The sequence below is a fragment of the Durio zibethinus genome, chromosome 8, assembly GCF_047325235.1.
Source record: "Durio zibethinus cultivar Kanyao isolate XHJ-2024 chromosome 8, ASM4732523v1, whole genome shotgun sequence".
Taxonomy (NCBI): Eukaryota; Viridiplantae; Streptophyta; class Magnoliopsida; order Malvales; family Malvaceae; genus Durio; species Durio zibethinus.
Window position 1 is genome coordinate 28,478,589 of NC_143169.1, and position 22,129 is coordinate 28,500,717.

Consider the following 22,129-nt stretch of genomic DNA (forward strand, 5'->3'; position numbering starts at 1 on the left):
TCGGAAAAAAATAATCCAAATTTATGAACATTTGGAAAATTAATAAGCAAAAGATTTAAAAAATTAATCTATTTATTGAATAAGCACTACAACAAATTTGGTCATTAGTGGTGCATCAAATAATGTTACTAAATATTTGTTTTTTGTCACCCTATATATTTCATGATAAAAAATTAAACGCCATGACGTTTGTCACGTTTGCACCGTTGTTAAAAGGTCTAATATGATGAAAGCAAAATATCATCACCTATTGTGAATCTACCGTGATGATAAAATAAAATGTCACCTTATGTTTTTTTTTTGTGATGTTAGTTTTCATTAGCTATTTATGGAAAAAAAAAGTCATTTAAGGCTATATTTGTCACAAAAAAATGAGAAAACCTAATATATTAGTGACAAAAGGTAAATCATCATAGTATTAGTGACAAAATTATCGCTATCAATGATTGTAAGATAATGTCTATTGTGACAATAAAATCAAACGTCACCTTATGCGTTAATTTTTGTGACATTAGTTTTCATCAACTATTTATAAACAAAAACATCGTTAAAGGCTATAATTGTCACAAAATAAATGATAAAATCTGATATGTTTATGATGAAAGGTAAATCATTATAGAATTTGTGACATAATTATCATCACCAATGATTATAAGATATTGTCAAATGTGCAATAAAATTACACATCACCTTATGCTTTTTTTATGATGTTAGTTTTTGTTAGTTATTTATGAAGAAAAACATCATTGAAGGCTATAACCATCACAAAATAAATGATAAAATCTAATATATTAGTGACAAAAGATAAATTGTCACAATATTGGTGACACAATTATTGTCACAAATTATTGTAAGATAATGTCAAATGTCACAATAAAATCAAATGTCACCTTATGCTTTTTTTGTGACATTAGATTCATTGGATATATATAAAAAAAGGTCATTAAATGATTTAATCATAACTAAATAAATGATAAAATTATATTAGCAATGAAAGATAAATCATCACAGTATTAGTGACACAATTAACATCATTAAATCTTATATATAAAATAAAATTGTCATAGTCATTTTGGTAGAATAATCTAATGCAGTGTTCTTACAAATCCACCAAATATTTGAATTAGTTTTTAAATGTAGTGCATTCTCTAAAGTCTACCCTAAAATCATATAGAAATAATATTGTTTAAAAACCAAAGAGTATCAAAACTATGAAATAGGTAGTCATCGTAATCTTATCTTCAAGTTCTCAATCCAAATCTTGTGTTGAAGGTGATTGTGTTGATGGTGAATTTGGGTCACTTAAAGATACAATAAAAAACAATTAATAGCAAATATCAAAACAAACCATAATATATACAATAAGATCAAAACAAATATAAAAAACAAATTAATCCATTTTATGCATATCAAATTTTTAAATGAGGCCCTACCTTATATTAAAGAATAGGCCTTGTCAAGAAATTGACAAGTAAACTTCGTAAAGCTCAGTAAATAAATAAAAATCAATTGATTTTTAAAAATTGAGTAACAAAAAAAATACAAATTCTCACATTTGAATTAGGTATCAAACAAAGCATAGATAAAGATCATAACGATTTGAGATGGATAATTGTTTAAATAGTCATAACTATTTGAACCATTTCCATAAACAAATTTATTTTTAAATCTCTTATTAATTTTTAAAATATTAATAAATCATTATTATATTATTCTAAAAAAATTTTCACAAACAGAAACAATTGTTTAATGACAAAAGAAAATGTTATAACGATTTCAAATAGATAATTGCTCAAATGGACATAACTATTTAAACTTGTTCAGTAAATAGATTTATTTTTTAAATCTCCTACCTATTAATTTTTAAAATATTAATAAATTAGTATTTTTTATTCCAAATAAACTTGTTTGAATAGAAACAATTATTTTATGACAAAACAAAAGATCATAACTATTTTAAACAAACAATTGTTCAAACAATCATAACTATTTGAACTTGCTCAGTAAACAGATTTATTTTTTAAATCTTTTACTTATCAATTTTTGGAATATTAATAAACTAGTATTATTTTATTTCAAATATGCTTGTATGAATAGAAACAATTTCTTTATGGCAAAACAAAAGGTCATAACTATTTGAAATAGATAGTTGATCAAATAGTCATAAATATTTGAATGTGCTTAGAAAACTTTTTTTTAAAATTTTTACTTATTAATTTTTGGAATATTAGCAAATTTGAATTATTTTATTTAAAATAAGCTTGTATGAATAGAAAAATTTTTTTATGACAAAACAAAAAGTTATAGCAATTTGATATAGTACTTGTTCAAATAGTCATAACTATTTGAACTTGTTCGGTAAACAAATTCATTTTTTAAATCTCTTACTTATTAATTTTTAGAATATTAATAAATTAGAATTATCTTATTTTAGATAAGCTTGTATGAATAGAAACAATTCTTTTGTGATAAAACAAAAGGTTATAATGATTTGAAATAGATAATTATTCAAACAGTCATAACTATTTGCACTTGTCCAATAAATTCATTTTTTAAATCCGTTACTTATTAATTTTTAGAATGTTAATAAAGTAGCATTACTTTATTCTAAATAAGACTGTATGAATAGAAACAATTCTTTTATGACAAAACAAATGGTCATCACAATTTAAAATAAATAATGGTTCAAATAGTATAACTAATTGAATTGGTTTAGTAAACAAATTTATATTTTAAATCTCTTATTTTTTATTTTCAAAATATTAATAAATTAATATTATTTTACTTCAAATAAACTTATATGAACAAAAACATTTGTTTTATGATGAAACAAAAACTTTTGTTTCAAAGGTAATAATGATTTGAAATAGATAATTGTTCAAATAGTCTTAATTATTTGAACTAGTTTGGTAAACAAAGTTATTTTTTAAATCCTTTACTTACTAATTTTTGAAATATTAATAAATTTGTTTTATTTTATTCTGAATAAGTTATTAAGAACTAAAAAAATTATTTTACGACAAAACAAAAGGTAATAATGACTTAAAATAAAGAATTGTTCATATAGTCTTAGCTATTTAAATTGGTTTGGCAAATACATTTATTTTTTAAACCTCTTAGTTATTAATTTTCAAAATATTATTACATTAGTATTATTTTATTTCGAATAAACTTGTATGAACAGAAATAATTGTTCTATAACATAACAAAAGGTTATAATAATTTGAAATATATAATTGTTCAAATAGTCATAACTATTTGAACTAGTTTAGTAAACAGATTTATTTTTTACATCTCCTACTTATTAATTTTTTAAATATTAGTAAATTAGTATTATAAAATTTTATATCGAATAGGCTTGTATGATAAAAACAGTTGTTTTATGACAAAACAAAAGTTCATAATGAGTTGAAATAGATAATTATTCAAATGGCCATAATTTTTCGAACTAATTTGATAAACTAATTTATTTTTTAAATCTCTAACTTATCAAATTTTGAAATATTAATAAGTAATATTATTTTATTTTAGATATGTTTTACAATAAAAATAAAAAGGTCATAATAATTTGAAATATATAATTGTTCAAACAGTCATAAATATATGAACTTGTTCAATAAATAGTTTTATTTTTTTATTTCTTGCTTATTAATTTTTTGAATGTTAATAAATTAGTATTATTTTCTTTTGTTCTGACCTTTTGTTTAGTCATATAATAATTGTTTCAATTCATATATGCTTATTTGGAATAAAATAATACTAATTTATTAACATTCAAAAAATTAATAAGCAAGAGATTTGAAAAAATAAATTTATTTATCGAACAAGTTCAAATGCTTATGAATATTTAAACAATTATCTATTTAAAATTGTTATAACTTTTTGTTTTGTCATAAAACAAGTGTTTTAGTTTATAAAAGCTTATCCAAAATAAAAATAATGCTACTTTATTAATTTTCAAAAGGTAATAAATAAGAGATTTAAAAAATAAATCAGTTTACCAAATCAGTTCAAATGATTATGGCCATTTGAACAACTATATATTTCAAATCGTTATTATTTTTTATTTTGTCATATAATAATTGTTATTATAACAATTATCTATTTCAAATCGTTGTGACTCATTGTTTTGTGAAAAAACAATTATTATGTGCGTACAAGCTTATTCAGATTAAAATAATAATAACTTAATAATATTTCAAAAATTAATAAGTAAGAGATCTAAAAAATAAATTTGATTATTGAATCAGTTCAAATGGTTAAGACTATTAGAACACTTATCTATTTCAAATCATTTTGACCTTTTGTTTAGTCAAAAAATAATTGTTTTAGTTCATACATGCTTATTTAGAATAAATTAATACTAATTTATTAACATTCAAAAAATTAATAAGAAAGAGATTTAAGAAATAAATTTGTTTACCGAATAAATTCAAATGGTTATTACTATGTGAACAATTGTCTATTTAGAATTGTTATAACCTTTTGATTTGTCATAAAATAATTGTTTCAAGTAATACTAGCTTAGATGGAATAAAATAATACTAATTTATTAATATTTCCTAAATTAATAAGTAAAAAATTTTTAAAAATAAATATGTTTACCGAATCAGTTAAAATAATTATGGCCATTTGAACAATTATCGATTTCAAATCATTATGACATTTTGTTTTGTCATAAAACAATTATTTTTTATCATACAAGTTTATTCGAAATAAAATAATACTAATTTATTAATATTTCAAAAATTAATAAGAGATTTAAAAAATAAATCTATTTACCAAACCAGTTCAAATAGTTATGACTATTTGAACAATTATCAATCTTAAATTTTTAAGATCTTTGTTTTGTCATAAAACAATTGTTTTTGGTATTAGAAGCTTATTTGGTTAAAAATAGTACTAATTTAATAATATTTCAAAAATTAATAAGAGATTTAAAACATAACTGTGTTTGTCGAACTAGTTCAAATAGTTAAAACTATTGGAATAATTATCTATTTCAAATCGTTTTGACCTTTTGTTTAGTCATAAAATATTGGTTTTATATCTTACAAGCTTATCTAGAATAAAATAATCCAAATTTACTGGTTTTAAAAAATTAATAAGCAAAAGATTTGAAAAAAAATAAATATGTTTATCAAGCAAGTTAAATAGTTATGACTATTTGAACAATTATTTATTTAAAATCATTATAACCTTTTGTTTTGACATAAAACAATTATTTCGGTTCATAAAATCTTATCCAAAATAAAATAATATTAATTTCTTAATATTTCAAAAATTAATAAGGAAGAGTTTTAAACAATAAATTTGTTTACCAAATAAATTTAAATAGTTTGACTATTTGAACAATTATCTATTTAAAATTGTTATGACCTTTTCTTTGGCAATAAAACATTTGTATCAATTCATACAAGCTTATTCAAAATAAAATAATACTAATTTATTAATATTTTGAAAATTAATAAGTAAATGACTTAAAAAGTGAATATGTTTATCGAACCAGCTCAAATAATTATGGCCATTTCAGTAATTATCTATTTCAAATCGTTATTAGCTTTTGTTTGGTCATATAACAATTGCTTTTTATCATACAAGTTTAATCGAAATAAAATAATAATAATCTATTAATCTTTTAAAAATTAATGAGTAAGAGATTTAAAAAAATAAATTTGCTTACCAAATCAATTTAAATAGTTTTTACTATTTAAACAATTGTATACTTGAAATCATTATAACTTTTTGTTTTGTCATAAAATAATTATTTTTGTTCATACTAGCTTATTCAAAATAAAATAATATTAATATAATAATATTCCAAAAACTAATAACTAAGAGATTTAAAAAATAAAATTTTTTGCCGAACTAGTTTAAATAGTTAAGACTATATGACCAATTATCTATTTCAAATTGTTATGACCTTTTGTTTTGACATAAAACAATTTTTTTCAATTTATACTAGCTTATTTGGAATAAAATAAAATGAATTTATTAATATTTCAAAAATTAATAATTAAGAGATTTAAAAATAATTTCGTTTACCTAACCAGTTCAAATAATTATGGTTATTTGAATAATTATCTATTTAAAATTGTTATGACCTTCTGTTTTTTCATAAAACAAATGTTTTTGTTCATATAAGTTTTGTTCAGAATAAAATAATACTAATTTATTAATATTCTAAAAATTAATAGGTAGGAGATTTAAAAAATAAATCTATTTATTGAACAAGTTCAAATAGTCATGTATGTTTGAAAAATTATCTATTTGAAATCATCATGACCTTTTGTTTTGCATAAAACAAACTAGTCATTCAAAATTATTTAGAATAAAATAATACTAATATATTAATATTTTGAAAATTAATAAGAGATTTAAAAACTAAATCTATTCAAGAAAACATTTCAAATTGTTATAACTATTTGAATAATTATCTATCTCAAATCGTTATGATCTTTATTTTGTCATAAACAATTGTTTCTTTTCATACAAGCTTATTTAGATTAAAACAATACTAATTTAATAATATTTCAAAAATTAATAAGTAAAAGATTTAAAATAATAAATGTGTTTGTCAAACTAATCAAATAATTAAGACTATTAGAACAATTATCCATTTCAAATCATTTTGACCTTTTGTTTAGGCATAAAACAATTATTTTAGTTCATACAAGCTTATTTAAAATAAAGTAATACTAACTTATTAACATTTGAAAAATTAATCAGCAAGAGATTTAAAAAAATAAATTTGTTTACTGAAGAACAAATAGATTTGAGTATTTGAACAATTATCTATTTAAAGTTGTTATGACCTTTTGTTTTGTCATAAAACAATTGTTTTAGCTCATAAAAACGTATCCAAAATAAAATAATACTACTTTACTAATATTTCAAAAATTAATAAGCAAAAGATTTAAAAACTAAATCTATTTACTAGACCAGTTCAAATAGTTATGACTATTTGAACAATTATCTATCTCAAATCATTCTGATCTTTGTTTTGTCATAAAACAATTGCTTCTATTCATAGAAGCATATTTGGAGTAAAATATTGCTAAACTAATAATATTCTAAAATTAATAAGTAAGAGTTTTAAAAAATAAATATGTTTGCCGAACTAATTCAAATAGTCAAGACTGTTAGAATAATTATTTATTTCAAATCGTTCTAACCTTTTGTTTAGTCATAAAACAATTGTTTCAGTTCATACATGCTTATTCTAAATAAAAAAAATACTATTTTATTAATATTCAAAAAATTAATAAGCAAAAAAGTTTAAAAAATAAATTTGTTTACCGAACAAATTCAAATAGTTAGGACTATTTGAACAATTATCTATTTAAAATCATTGTGACATTTTATTTTATAATAACATAATTATTTCAGATCATAAAAGCTTATCCAAAATGAAATAATATTAATTTATTAATATTTCAAAAATTAAGAAGTTGGAGATTGAAAAAATAAATCAATTAATCGAACCAGTTTAAATAATTATGGCAATTTGAACAATTATCTATTTCAAATTGTTATGAACATTTGTTTTGTCATAAAACAATTGTTTTTCATCACATAAGCCTATTCAGAATAAAATAGTACTATTTTATTAATATTTCAAAAATTATTGAGTAGGAGATTTAAAAAATAAATCTGTTTATTGAACTAGTTCAAATAGTTATGACTATTTGAACAATTATATATTTCAAATTGTTATAACCTTTTTGTTTTGTCATAAAACAATTATTTATGTTCATACAAACTTATTCAGAATAAAATAATACTAATCTAATAATATTATGAAAATTAATAACTAAGAGATTTAAAAAGTAAATTTGTTTGCCAAACCAATTCAATTAGTGAAGCCTATATGAATAATTATCTGTTTCAAATGGTTATGACCTTTTTGTTTTGTAGTAAAACAAATGTTTTTGTTCATATAAGTTTGTTCTTAATAAAATAATATTAACTTATTAATATTTTAAAAATTAATAAGATATTTAAAAAATAAATTAATTTACCAAATCAGTTTAATTAGTTATAACAATTTGAACAATTATTTATTTCTAATTGTTATGACTATTTGTTTTGTCATAAAACAATTATTTTTATTGATACAATCTTATTCAGAATAAAGTAATGTTAATTTATTAATATTCTAAAAATTAATAAGTAATGGACTTAAAAAATGAATTCATTGGCTTGACCAATGCAAATAATTTTGACTATTGGAACAAATATCTATTTCAAATCATTATGACCTTTTGTTTTGTCACAAAGCAATTGTTTCTGTTCCCACAAGCTTATTTGGAATAATTTAATTTTAATTTATTAATATTCCAAAAATTAATAAGTAAAAGATTTAAAAACTGAATCTGTTTATCAAATAAATTCAAACAGTTGACTATTTGAGCAATTACCTATTTCAAATCGCAATAACCTTTTGTTTTGTCTAAAAATAATTTTTTCTATTCATACAAGCTTATTTCAATTAAAATAATACAAATTTATTAATATCCAAACACTTAATAAGTAAAAGATTTAAAAAACAACTCTATTACCGAATAAATTCCAATATTATAACTATTTGAACAATTATTTATTTTAAATCATTATGACTCTTTGTTTTGTCATAAAATAGTTTTTGTTCATAGAAGCTTATTTGGATTAGAGTAATATTAATTTATCAATATTTCAACAATTAATAAGTAAGAGATTTCAAAAACAAATATGTTTACCTAATAAGTTCAAATAGTCATAACGATTTGAATAATTATCTATTTCAAATCGTTATAACCTTTTTGTTTCATCATAAAACAATTGTATCAATTCATATAGGCTTATTTGAAATAAAATAATACTTATTTATTAATATTCCAAAAATTAATGGGCAAGAGATTTAAAAAATGAATTTATTTACTGAACAAGTTTGAATTGTTATGATTATTTGAACAATTTTCTATTTCAAATCGTTATGACATTTGTTTTGTCATAAAATAATTTTTTTGTTCATACAAGCTTATTCCAAATAAAATAATATTAATTTGTTAATATTCCAAAAAATTAATAAGAAAAAATTATAAAAATAAATCTATTTTCTGAACATGTTTAAGTAGTTACGACTATTCAAAGAATTATGTATTTCAAATAGTTATGACCTTTTGTTTTGTCATAAACCAATTGTTTCTATTCATACAAGCGTATTCGAAATAAAATAATACTAGTTTATTAATATTCCAAAAATTAATAAGATTTAAAAAAATAAATCTATTTACTGAGTAAGTTTAAATAGTTATTATACCTATTTGAACAATTATTTTTTCCAATAGTTATGATCTTTTGTTTTGTCGTAAAACAATTATTTCTATTCATACAAGTTTATTCAAAACAAAATAATACTATTTTATTAATATTTTGAAAATTATTAGGTAGGAGATTTAAAAATAAAATATGTTCACCAAACAAGTTCAAAAAGTCTTGTCCATTTGAACAATTATCTATTTCAAATCATTATGACCTTTTTATTTTTTAATAAAACAATTATTTTTGTTCATGCAAAATTATTCAAAATAAAATAATACTAATATATTAATATTTTGAAAATTAATAAGAGATTTACAAACTAAATTTGTTATAGAAACAGTTTAAATAGTTTTGACTATGTAAAGAATTATCTATCTCAAATCATTACGATATTTATTTCATCATAAACCAATTGTTTCTTTTCATACAAACTTATTTAGATTAAAATAATACTAATTTAATAATATTCCAAAAATTAAAATTAAGAGATTAAAAAAAAGTGTTTGCCAAACTAGTTCTAATAGTTAAGACTATTAGAATAATTTTATGTTTCAAATCATTTTGACCTTTTGTTTAGTCATAAAATAATTATTTTAATTTATACAAACTTATTCAGAATAAAGTAATACTAATTTATTAACATTCAAAAATTTAATGAGTAAGAGATTTAAAAAAAACTATTCATAGAACAAGTTCAAATAGATTTGACTATTTGAACAATTATTTATTTAAAGTTATTAGACCTTTTATTTTGACATAAAATAATTGTTTCAATTCATCAAAAATTATCTGAAATAAAAAAATACTACTTTATTAATATTTCAATAATTAAAAAGCATGTTATGACTATTTGAACAAATATCAATCTCAAATCATTATGATATTTGTTTTCTCATACAACAATTGTTTCTAATCATACAAGCTTATTTGGATAAAAATAATACTAATTTAATAATGTTCTAAAAATTAGTATTTACTGAACTAGTTCAAATATTTAAGACTATTAGAATAATTTTTAATTTCAAATTATTCTAACCTTTTGTTTAGTCATATAATAATTGTTTCAATTCATACAAGCTTATTCAGAATAAAATAAAACTAATTTAATAAAATTCAAAAAATTAATAAGAGATTTGAAAAAATAACTTTGTTTACTAAACAAGTTCAAATAGTTATGACTATCTGAATAATTATCAATTTAAAATCATTACGACTTTTTGTTTTGTCATAAACAATTGTTTTAGTTCACAAAAACTTATCCAAAATAAAATAATACTACTGTATTAATATTTCAAAAGTTAATAAGTAAGAGATTTAAAAAATAAATTAGTTTACTATGTTAGTTCAAATAATTATGGCCATTTAAATAACTATCTATTTCAAATTGTTATTACCTTTTGTTTTCTCACAAAACAATTGCTTTTCAATATAGAAGCTTATTCGAAATAAAATAATATTAATTTACTAATATTTCAAGAATTAATAAGAGATTTAAAAAAAAATTCTGTATACCGAACCAGTTCAAATAGTTATGACTATTTGAACAATTATCTATTTCATATTGTTATAACCTTTTGTTCTATCATAAGACAATTTTTTCTATTCATATAAGTTTATTCAGAATAAAATAATACTAATTTAGTAATATTTCAAAAAATTAATCAATAAGAGATTTAAAACGTAAATCTATTTACTAAACCATTTTAAATAGTTTTGACTATTTGAATAATTATCTATTTCAAATCATTATAACTTTTTATTTTGTCATCAGACAATTGGTCCTATTCATACTACTTTATTCAAAATAAAATAATACTAATTTAATAATATTTTGAAACTTAATAGTCAAAAAAATTAAAAAAATAAATCTAATTACTGAACCAGTTCAAATAGTTAAGACTGTATGAATGATTATCTATTTCAAATCATTATAACCTTTTTCTTTTATCATAAAACAATGTTTTATTCATACAAGCTTATTCTGATTAAAGTAATTCTAATTTAATAATATTTCAAAAATTAATAAGTAAGATATTTAAAAAATAAATTTGTTTATCAAATTAGTTCAAATGGTTAAGATTATTAGAATAGTTATCTATTTGAAATCGTTCTGACCATTTGTTTAGTCATAAAACAATTGTTTCAGTTTATACAAGCTTATTCAGAATAAATTAATACTAATTTATTAACATTCAAAAAATTAATAAGAAAAAGATCTAAAAAATCTGTTTACCAAACAAGTTCAAATAGTTATTACTATTTGAACAATTATCTACTTAAAATCATTATAACCTTTTAATTTATCACAAAACAATTGTTTCAGTTAATACAAGCTTAGAAGGAATAAAATAATACTAATTTATTAATACTTACTAAAATAATAAGTAAGAAACTTAAAAAATAAATTTGTTTATCGAATTAGTTAGAATAATTATAGCCATTTGAAAGATTATCTATTTCAAATTGTTATGACTTTTTGTTTTGTTATAAAACAATTATTTTTCATCATACAAACTTATTCAAAATAAAATAATACTAATTTATTAATATCTCAAAATTTAATAAGTAAGAGATTTAAAAAATAAATATGTTTACCGAATTAGTTCAAATAGTTATGATTGTTTGAACAATTATCAATCTCAAATCGTTAAGATCTTTGTTTTGTCATAAAACAATTGTTTCTAATCATAGAGGCTTATTTGATTAAAAATAATACTAATTTAATAATATTCTAAAAATTAATAAGTAAGATATTTAAAAAATAAATGTGTTTGCCGAGTCAATTTAAATAGTTGAACTATTAGAATAAATATCTATTTCAAATCATTTTGACCTTTTATTTAGTCATAAAATATTTGTTTCATATTTTACAAGCTTTTTTAAAATAAAATAATCTAAATTTATTAATATTCAAAAAATTAATAAGGAAATGATTTGAAAAAATAAATCTATTTACCAAACAAGTTCAAATAGTGATGACTATTTAAATAATTAATTTTTTAAAATTATTATGACCTTTTGTTTTAACATAAAACAGTTGTTTCAGTTCATAAAAAGCTTATCTAAAATAAAATAATACTAATTTCTTAATAATTCAAAAATTAATAACCAAGAGTTGAAAATAAATTTGTTTATCGCATAAATTCAAATAGTTATGACCATTTGAGCAATTGTCTATTTAAAATGTTATGACATTTTGTTTTGTTATAAAGCAATTGTTTGAATTCATACAAACTTAGTCAAAATAAAATAATACTAATTTATTACTATTTTGAAAATTAATGACCAATTTAAAAGGTGAATCTATTTACCGATTCAGTTTAAATAATTATGGTCATTTCAGCAATTATCTATTTCAAATCGTTATTACCTTTTGTTTGGTCATGTAACAATTGATTTTTATCATATTATTTTATTTGAAATAAAATAATAGTAATTTATTAATCTTTCAAAAAATAATAAGTAAGAGATTTTAAAAAAATCTTTATACCGAACTAGTTTAAATAGTTATAACTATTTAAGCAATTGTATAATTCAAATCATTATAACCTTTTGTTTTGCCATAAAACAATTATTTATATTCATACAAGCTTATTCAAAATAAAACAATACTAATATGAAAATATTCTTAAAATTAATAATTAAGAAATCTAAAATACAAATTTATTTGCCAAACTAGTTCAAATAGTTAAAACTATATGAACAATTATCTATTTCAAATAATTTTTGTTTTGTTGTAAAACAATTTTTTTGCAATTCATACTAGCTTATTTGGAAAAACAAAATTGAATTTATTAATATTTCAAAAATTAATATGTAAGAGATTTAAAAAATAATTCTGTTTACCTAACCGGTTCAAATAATTATGACTATTTGAACAATTATCTATTTCAAATCGCTATGACCTTTTATTTTGTCATAAAACAAATGTTTTTGTTCACATAAGTTTGTTCAAAATAAAATAATAGTAATCTATTAATATTTCAAAAATTAATAATAGATTTTAAAAAATAAATCCGTTTAACAAACTAGTTCAAAAAGTTATGACTATTTAAGCAATTATTTATTTCAAATTCTTATGATTTTTGTTATATTACAAAACAATAATTTTTGCTTGTAAAAGTTTATTCAGATTAAAATAATACTAATTTATTAATATTTCAACAATTAATAAGTAAAAAGTTTTTAAAATAAATATGTTTACTGAACAAAATCAAATAGTCATGACTATTTGAGTAAGTATTTATTTGAAAATTGTTAAGACCTTTTATTTTATCATAAAAAAATTATTTTAGTTCATATTATCTAGTTTGAAATAAAATATTACTAAGTTATTAATATTCTAAAAATTAATAATTAAGAGATTTAAAAAATGAATATATTTACCAAACAAGTTTAAATAATTATAAGTATTTGAACAATTATTTATTTGAAATTGCTATAACCTTTTGTTTTGTCACCAAAAGATTTTTTTTCTATTCATACAAGTTTATTTTGAATAAAATAATTTACTTTATTAATACTAAGACAATTAATAGTTAAAAGATTTAAAAAATAAATTTGTTCACCAAACAAGTTCAAATCTTTATGGCTAATTGAACAATTATTTATTTCTAATTGTTGGGCAGTACACCGAGTGTGGAACACATTTTTACACAACTAGTCTTCTTTTTTAGCAGGTGCGATACTCAAGTTAAATTGTATGACTAAGGATGCTCCACAATCACCATAGGCAACCTTTTCCTCCTCTTTAAGGTTTTGATCCTCTTTAGCTAGCTTCTCTTCATTTTTGTCCAAATCTTCCTTTACTTGATCCATAATCTTCTCATTTGGGCATTCTCAGGCAATGCGTCCAAGCCCTTGACATTTAAAACACCTTCTGGTTTATGCACTAAATTGAGGCTTGCTTGTTGAGGTTTCATCTTTCTTTTGGGGCTACTTTGGAATGGGCATAAAAGGAACAATAGTCTTAGATGAGCCACCTTTATTGATCTAGCCTTCTCGAGACCCAAATCTTAAGTTGCTACCACGAGCCTTCTTTTGTTATCTTTCCACCTTAAGGGCAAGCTTGAATACATCATTGAAAGTCCAATAGGGTTATAGTTGTACTATATTAACTATCTCAATCTTCAATCCTCCAAGATACCAGGCAATAGTCTACTTTTCCTGTCCCACCAATTCACATTTTAACATAAGGTGATCAAACTCAACTGTAAACTCCTCCACTAAGAGATCTCTTTGCTTCAAGTTATAGAGCCTAAGTAAGACATCTTGCCAAAAGTCGTATGCGAGATACTTTCTCTTTAACTCTCTTTTCATCTTCTCCCAAGTTGTAAATTTTCTCTTACCTTCTCTTTCCCTTTGCTTTTTCAAAGTTTTCCATAAAAAAGATGCATACTTTTTAAGTTTGATGGCCGCTAACTTCACTTTATGATGTTCAGAGGCATCATGGTATTGAAATATTCATTCCATTGTGTGTGGCCAATTTAAGAATTATTTAGGTTTCATCTTCCCCTTGAACTTAGGAATCTCTATCTTCGAATTGAATATGATAGGTTGAAGTTGGTTTTTGTGTAGATAGTCTCTGACTTACTGTGGGTGAGGTGGGGTGCTATCATTAGAATCACTGTTGTTTCTATGGTATGGATTGGCCTTTCCATCTTCTTTGTTCCTCCTTCTTCACCTCTTTATGTCCTTTCTTTTTTCTTGTATATGCAGTTATTGTTGTAGTTGAAGAATCTATTATCGCATTTCCTCTATGAGGGCGTCCCTTGGGTGAACATTTGTAGTTGCTAGAACATTAGTGTTAGCTTCAACATCTTCTACTGGTGCTTGATGATGATGACTTGCCATAACTCTGATACCAATTTGATGCTAGGAATTGATGGTTGAGATGTTGAAGAGTAACTACAAATAGAAAAAGCTCACAAAGAAGAAAACTCACAAGAAGTTTAATAATGGTAGAATATGTTTATTAGATTGAAAAGGATAAAAGTTCACCACCAAGGCTAGACACTAAAGGATACAAAAACACCACCGTAAGAATTCTAATGAAGGATACAAAAAAAATAGAAGTTCACCACTGTAAGAAATCCACCTAAGAGATACAAAACTTGAAAACAATCTAAAAGATTGCTTAAGGATAAAGAAAACTCTATTCTACCTTCTACTAAAGAATAATAGAAAATAAATAAGCTAGGAACATCCCTCCAAGCATGGGAACTTTCAAATTGAATTGCTAGAATTGTGTCTAAAATCAAGGGATTTGCATGTGAACCCATTTACTCTTATAGATTATATAATAATGAATCTGACCATAATGCTATCCATCTTTATGCTCTTCTTTTCCAGCTAGTGTGAACATAATCTCCTTATTCTAACCCATCTTATTTTTGCATATATTTAGTGGATTTGCACCAAAGATAGGCCCATCTTATTTTTGGATAAGTTTTCCTTAGTCTCAGCCCAAGTTGTAAGATGTGTTGACACTCTGGTGTCATAATGATTTGAAATAGATAATTATTCAAATAGTTATAATTATTTGAACTGGTTCGATAAATAAAATTATTTTCTAAATCTCTTATAATTTTTGAAATAGTAATAAACTATTTCTACTCTGTTTTGAATAAGCTTGTATGAGCTGAAGTAATTATTTTATGATAAAGCAAATGGTCAAAAAAATTTGAGATAAATAATTGTTCATATAGTCATAATTGTTTGAATTGGTTTGACAAATGGATTTATTTTTTAAATCTCTTAGTTATTAATTTTCAGAATATTACTAAATTAGTATTATTTTATTTCGAATAAGCTTGTATGAATAGAAATAATTGTTTTATTATAGAATAAAATGTTATAACAATTTGAAATAGATAATTGTTCAAATAGTCATAACTATTTGATTTGGTTTAGTAAACAAATTTATTTTTTAAAACTCTTATTAAATTTTGAAATATTTGTAAATTAATATTATTTTATTTTGAATAAGCTTGTATGTTGAAAAACAATTGCTTTAGTACATAACAAAAGGTAATAACAATATGAAATAGATAGTTGTTCAAATGGCCATAGTTATTTGAACTTATTTAGTAAACTGATTTATTTTTTAAATCTCTTACTTATTAACTTTCGAAATAATAATAAAGCAGCACTATTTTCTTTTGAATAAGCTTTTGTGAACTAAAATAATTCATTTTATGATAAAACAAAAGGTCATAATGATTTTAAATCGATAATTGTTCAAATTGTAATAACTCTTTGAACTTGTTTAGTAAACAAATTTATATTTTCAAATCTCTTGCTTATTAATTTTTGAATGTTAATAAATTAGTATTATTTTATTTCAAATAAGCTTATATGAACTGAAACAATTATTATAGGACTAAACACAAGGTTAGAATGATTTGAAATATATAATTATTCTAATAGTCTTAGCTATTTGAACTGGTTTGGCAAATATATTTATTTTTAAAATCTTTCACTAATTGTTGGAATATTATTAAATTAGTCTTATTTTTATCCAAATAAGCTTATATGGTTAGAAATAATTATTTTATGAGAAAACAAAGATCATAATGATTTGAGATTGATATTTGTTCAAATAGTCATAACTATTTGAACTAGTTCAGAAAACAACTTTAGTTTTAAATTTCTTGCTTATTAATTTTTGAAATGTTAATAAAGTAGTATTATTTTATTTTGAATAAGACTTTATGAAATGAAACAATTGTTTTATGACAAAATAAAAGGTCATAAGGACTTTAAATAAATAATTATTCAAATAGTCAAATATATTTGAACTTGTTTGATAAATAGATTTATTTTATTTAAATCTCTTGCTCATTAATTTTTTGAAAGTTAATAAATTACTATTATTTTATTTTGAATAATCTTGTATGAACTGAAATAATTGTTTTATGACTAAATAAAAGGTAAGAATGATTTAAAATAGATAATTGTTCTAATAGTCTTAACTATTTGAATTGGTTCGGTAAACTCATTTATTTTTTAAATCTCTTTCTTATTATTTTTTAGAATATTATTAATTTAGTAATATTTTACTTTGAATAAGCTTGTATGAACAAAAGCAATTGTTTTATTACAAAACAAAGATCATAATGATTTGAGATAGATAATTATTCAAATAGTCATAAGTATTTGAATTGGTTCGATAAATATATTTAATTCTTAAATCTCTTATTAATTAAAAAAATATTAGTAAATTAGTAGTATTTTTCTGAATAATTTTGTATTAATAGAAACAATCATTTTATGATAAAATAAAATGTCATAATGATTTGAAATAGATAATAATTCAAATAGACATGACTATTTAAACTTGTTCAGTAGACAGAATTATTTTTTCAAAATCTCCAACTTATTAATTTTTAGAATATTCATAAATTAGTATTATTTTATTTCAAATAAAATTGTATGAATAGAAACAATTGTTTATGACAAAACAAAAGATCAAAATGATTTGAAATAAATAATTATTTGAAGGGTCATAACTATTCGAACTCGCTCGGTAAATAGATTTACTTTTTAAATCTTTTATTTATTAATTTTTGGAATTTTAATAAATTAGTATCATTTTTTCCAAATAAACTTTTATGAACAGAAACAATTGGTTTATGACGAAACAAAAGCTCATAACAATTTCAAATAGATAATTGTTCAAATAGTTATAACTATTTGAACGTGTTCAAAAAACATATTTATTTTTAAAATTTTTACTTATTAATTTTTGAAATATTAATAATTTTATATTATTTTATTCGAAATAAGCTTGCATGAATAGAACCAATTGTTTTATGACAAAACAAACAATCATAATGTTTTGAAATAGATAATTGTTTAATAGTCATAACTATTTGAACATGTTCGATAAATAGATTAATTTTTTAATTTTCTTACTTATTAATTTTTAGAATATTAATAAATTAGTATTATTTTATTTCAAATAAGCTTATATGAACTAAAACAATTCTTTTATTACAAAACAAAAAGTCACAATGATTTGAAATAAATAATTATTCAAATACTCATGACCATTTGAACTTGTTCAATAAACATGTTTATTTTTTAAATCTTTTACCTATTATTTGTTGAAATATTAATAAATTAATATTTTTGTAATCTGAATGAGCTTGTATAAACATAAACAATTATTTTATGACAAAACAAAAGGTTATAACAATTTGAAATAAATAATTGTTCAAATTAACATAAAGATTTGAACTTGTTTAGTAAATAGATTTATTTGTTAGATCTTTTACTTATTAATTATCTTAATATTAATAACTTTATATTATTTTATTTGAAATAAACTTCTATGAATAGAAAAAAAATCATTTTATAACTAAACAAAAGGTTATAGCAATTTCAAATAGATAATTGTTCAAATAATCATCATTATTTAAATTTGTTCATTAAACAGATTTATTTTTTAAATCTCTTAATTATTAATTTTCAAATATTAATAACTTAGTATTATTTTATTTTGAATAAGCTCATTTGAACCAAAATGATTTTTTTATGAGAAAATAAAAAGTCATAATGATTTGAAATAGATAATTATTCAAACAATCATGACTATTTGATCTATTTTGGTAAGCATATTTTTTAAAAAAATTTTTTACTTATTCATTGTTGAAATATTAATAAATTGGTATTAATTTAATCCAAATAAGCTTGTATAAACAGAAACTATTGTTTTATAACAGAACCAAAAGTTAAAACAATTTGAAATAAATAATTGCTCAAATAGTCATAATATTTTTTATTGGTTTGATAAATATTAATAAATTAGTATTATTTTATTTTAAACAAACTTATATTAACAAAAACAATTGTTTACGACAAAATAAAAAAGTGATAATGATTTGAAAGAGATAATTGTTCAAATAGTTGTAATTATTTGAACTGGTTTAATAAATAGAATTATTTTTTAAATCTGTTACAAATTTTTTAAATATTAATAAATTAGTTTTACTTTACTCTGAATAAGCTTGTATGAGTTGAAATAATTGTTTTATGACAAAACAAAAGGTCATAACAATTTGAGATAAATAATTGTTCATATAGTCTTAACTGTTTGAATTGGTTCGGCAAATGAATTTATTTTTTAAATCTCTTAGCTATTAATTTTCAAAATATTACTAAATTAGTATTATTTTATTCCAAATAAGCTTGTATGAATAGAAACAATTTTTTTTATTATAGAACAAAATGTTATAACAATATGAAATAGATAATTGTTCAAATAGTCATAACTATTTGAACTGGTTCAGTAAACAGATTTATTTTTTAAATCTCTTATTAATTTTTGAAATATTAGTAAATTAATATTATTTTATTTCAAACAAGCTTATATGTTGAAAAATAATTGTTTTATGATAAAACAAAAGGTAATAACAAATTGAAACAGATAGTTGTTCAAATGGCCATAATTATTTGAACTTATTCAGTAAACCAATTTATTTTTTAAATCTCTTACTTATTAACTTTTGAAATAATAATAAAGTAGTATTATTTTCTTTTGGATAAGCTTTTATGAACTAAAACAATTGTTTTATGACAAAACAAAAGGTCATAATGATTTTAAATTAATAATTGTTCAAATAGTCATAACTTTTTGAACTTGTTCAGTAAACAAATTTATCTTTTCAAATCTCTTGCTTATTAATTTTTGGCATGTTAATAAATTAGTATTATTCTATTCTAAATAAGCTTGTATGAACTGAAACAATTATTATAGGACTGAAAAAAGGTTAGAACAATTTGAAATAGATAATTATTCTAATAGTCTTAACTATTTGAACTGGTTCGGCAAATACATATATTTTTTTAAATCTCACTAATTTTTGAAATATTATTAAATTAGTATTTTTTTGTCCAAATAAGCTTTTATGATAAAAAACAATTGTTTTATGAAAAAACAAATATCATAATCATTTGAGATTGATATTTGTTCAAATAGTCAGAACTATTAATTTTTGAAATATTAATAAAGTAGTATTATTTTATTTCAAATAAGTTTTTATGAAATGAAATAATTATTTTATGACAAAACAAAAGGTCATAACGACTTTAAATAGATAGTTAATCAAATAGTTAAATCTATTTGAACTTGTTTGATAAATAGATTTATTTTTTAAATCTTTTGCTCATTAATTTTTTGAATGTTAATAAATTACTATTATTTTATTTTGAATAAGCTTGTGTGAATTAAAATAATTGTTTTATTACTAAACAAAATGTCAAAATAATTTGAAATAGATAATTATTTTAATAGTCTTAACTATTTGAACTAGTTTAGCAAACACATTTATTTTTCAAAGTGCTTATTAATTTTTGGAATATTGTTAAATTAGTATTATTTTAATCTGAATAAGCTTGTATGAAAAGAAACAATTGCTTTATGATAAAATAAATATCACAACGATTTGAGATAGATAATTGTTCAAATATTAATAATTATTTAAATTATATCGGTAAACAGATGTAGTTTTTAAATCTCTTATTAATTTTTAAAATATTAATAAATTAGTATTACTTTATTTTGAATAATTTTGCATGAATAGAAACAATTGTTTTATGACAAAACAAAAGATCATAACAATTTGAAATAAATAATTGTTTCGATGGACATGACTATGTGAACTTGTTCGGTAAACAGATTTTTTTAAAAAATCTTCTACCTATTAATTTTTAGAATATTAATAAATTAGTATTATTTTATTCTGAATACACTTGCAATAATAGAAATAATTGTTTTACGATAAAACAAAACATCATAACTATTTGAAATCAATAATTGTTCAAACAGGCATAGCTATTTGAACTTGTTCGGCAACCAAATTTATTTTTTAAATCTTTACTTATTATTTTTGGAATATTAATAAACTAGTATTATTTGTTTTGAATACGCTTGTATGAATAGAAACAATTGGTTTATGACAAAACAAAAGGTCATAATTATTTAAAATAGATAATTATTCAAATAGTTATAACTATTTGAATGTGCTCAGAAAACATATTTATTTTTAGAATTTTACTTATTAATTTTTAGAATATTAATAAATTTATATTATTTTATTTGAAATAAGCTTGTATGAACAGAAGCAATTATTTTATTACAAAACAAAATATCATACAATTTGGAATAAAAAAATTGTTTATATAGTTATAACTATTTAAACTTGTTTGGTAAATAAATTTATTTTTTAAATCTCTTACTCATTGATTTTTGAAATATTAATAAATTAGTATTATTTTATTTCAAATAAGCCTATACGGGCTGATATAATTGTTTTATGATGAAACAAGAGGTCATAACAATTTGGAATAGATAATTATTCAAATAGTTATGACTATTTAAACTTGGTCAATAAACATATTTATTTTTAAAATTTGTTACTTATTAATTATCAAAATGTTAATAAATTAATATAATTTTAATTTGAGCAAGCTTGTATGAACAAAAACAATTGTTTTATGACAAAATAAAAGGTCATAATGATTTGAAATAAATATTTATTTAAATAGTCACAATTTTTTGAATTTATTCGGTAAACATAGTTATTTTTTAAGTCTTTTATTTATTCATTGTCTGAATATTAATAAATTTGTATTATTTTAATTCAAATAAGCTTGTATGAATAGAAAAAAATTATTTTATGACAAAAAAAAGGCTATAGCAATTTGAAATAGGTAATTGGTCAAATAATCATAACTGTTTGTACTTGTTTAATAAATAGATTTAGTTTTTAAATATCTTACTTATTAATTTTTTAAATATTAATAAATTAGAATTATGCTATTT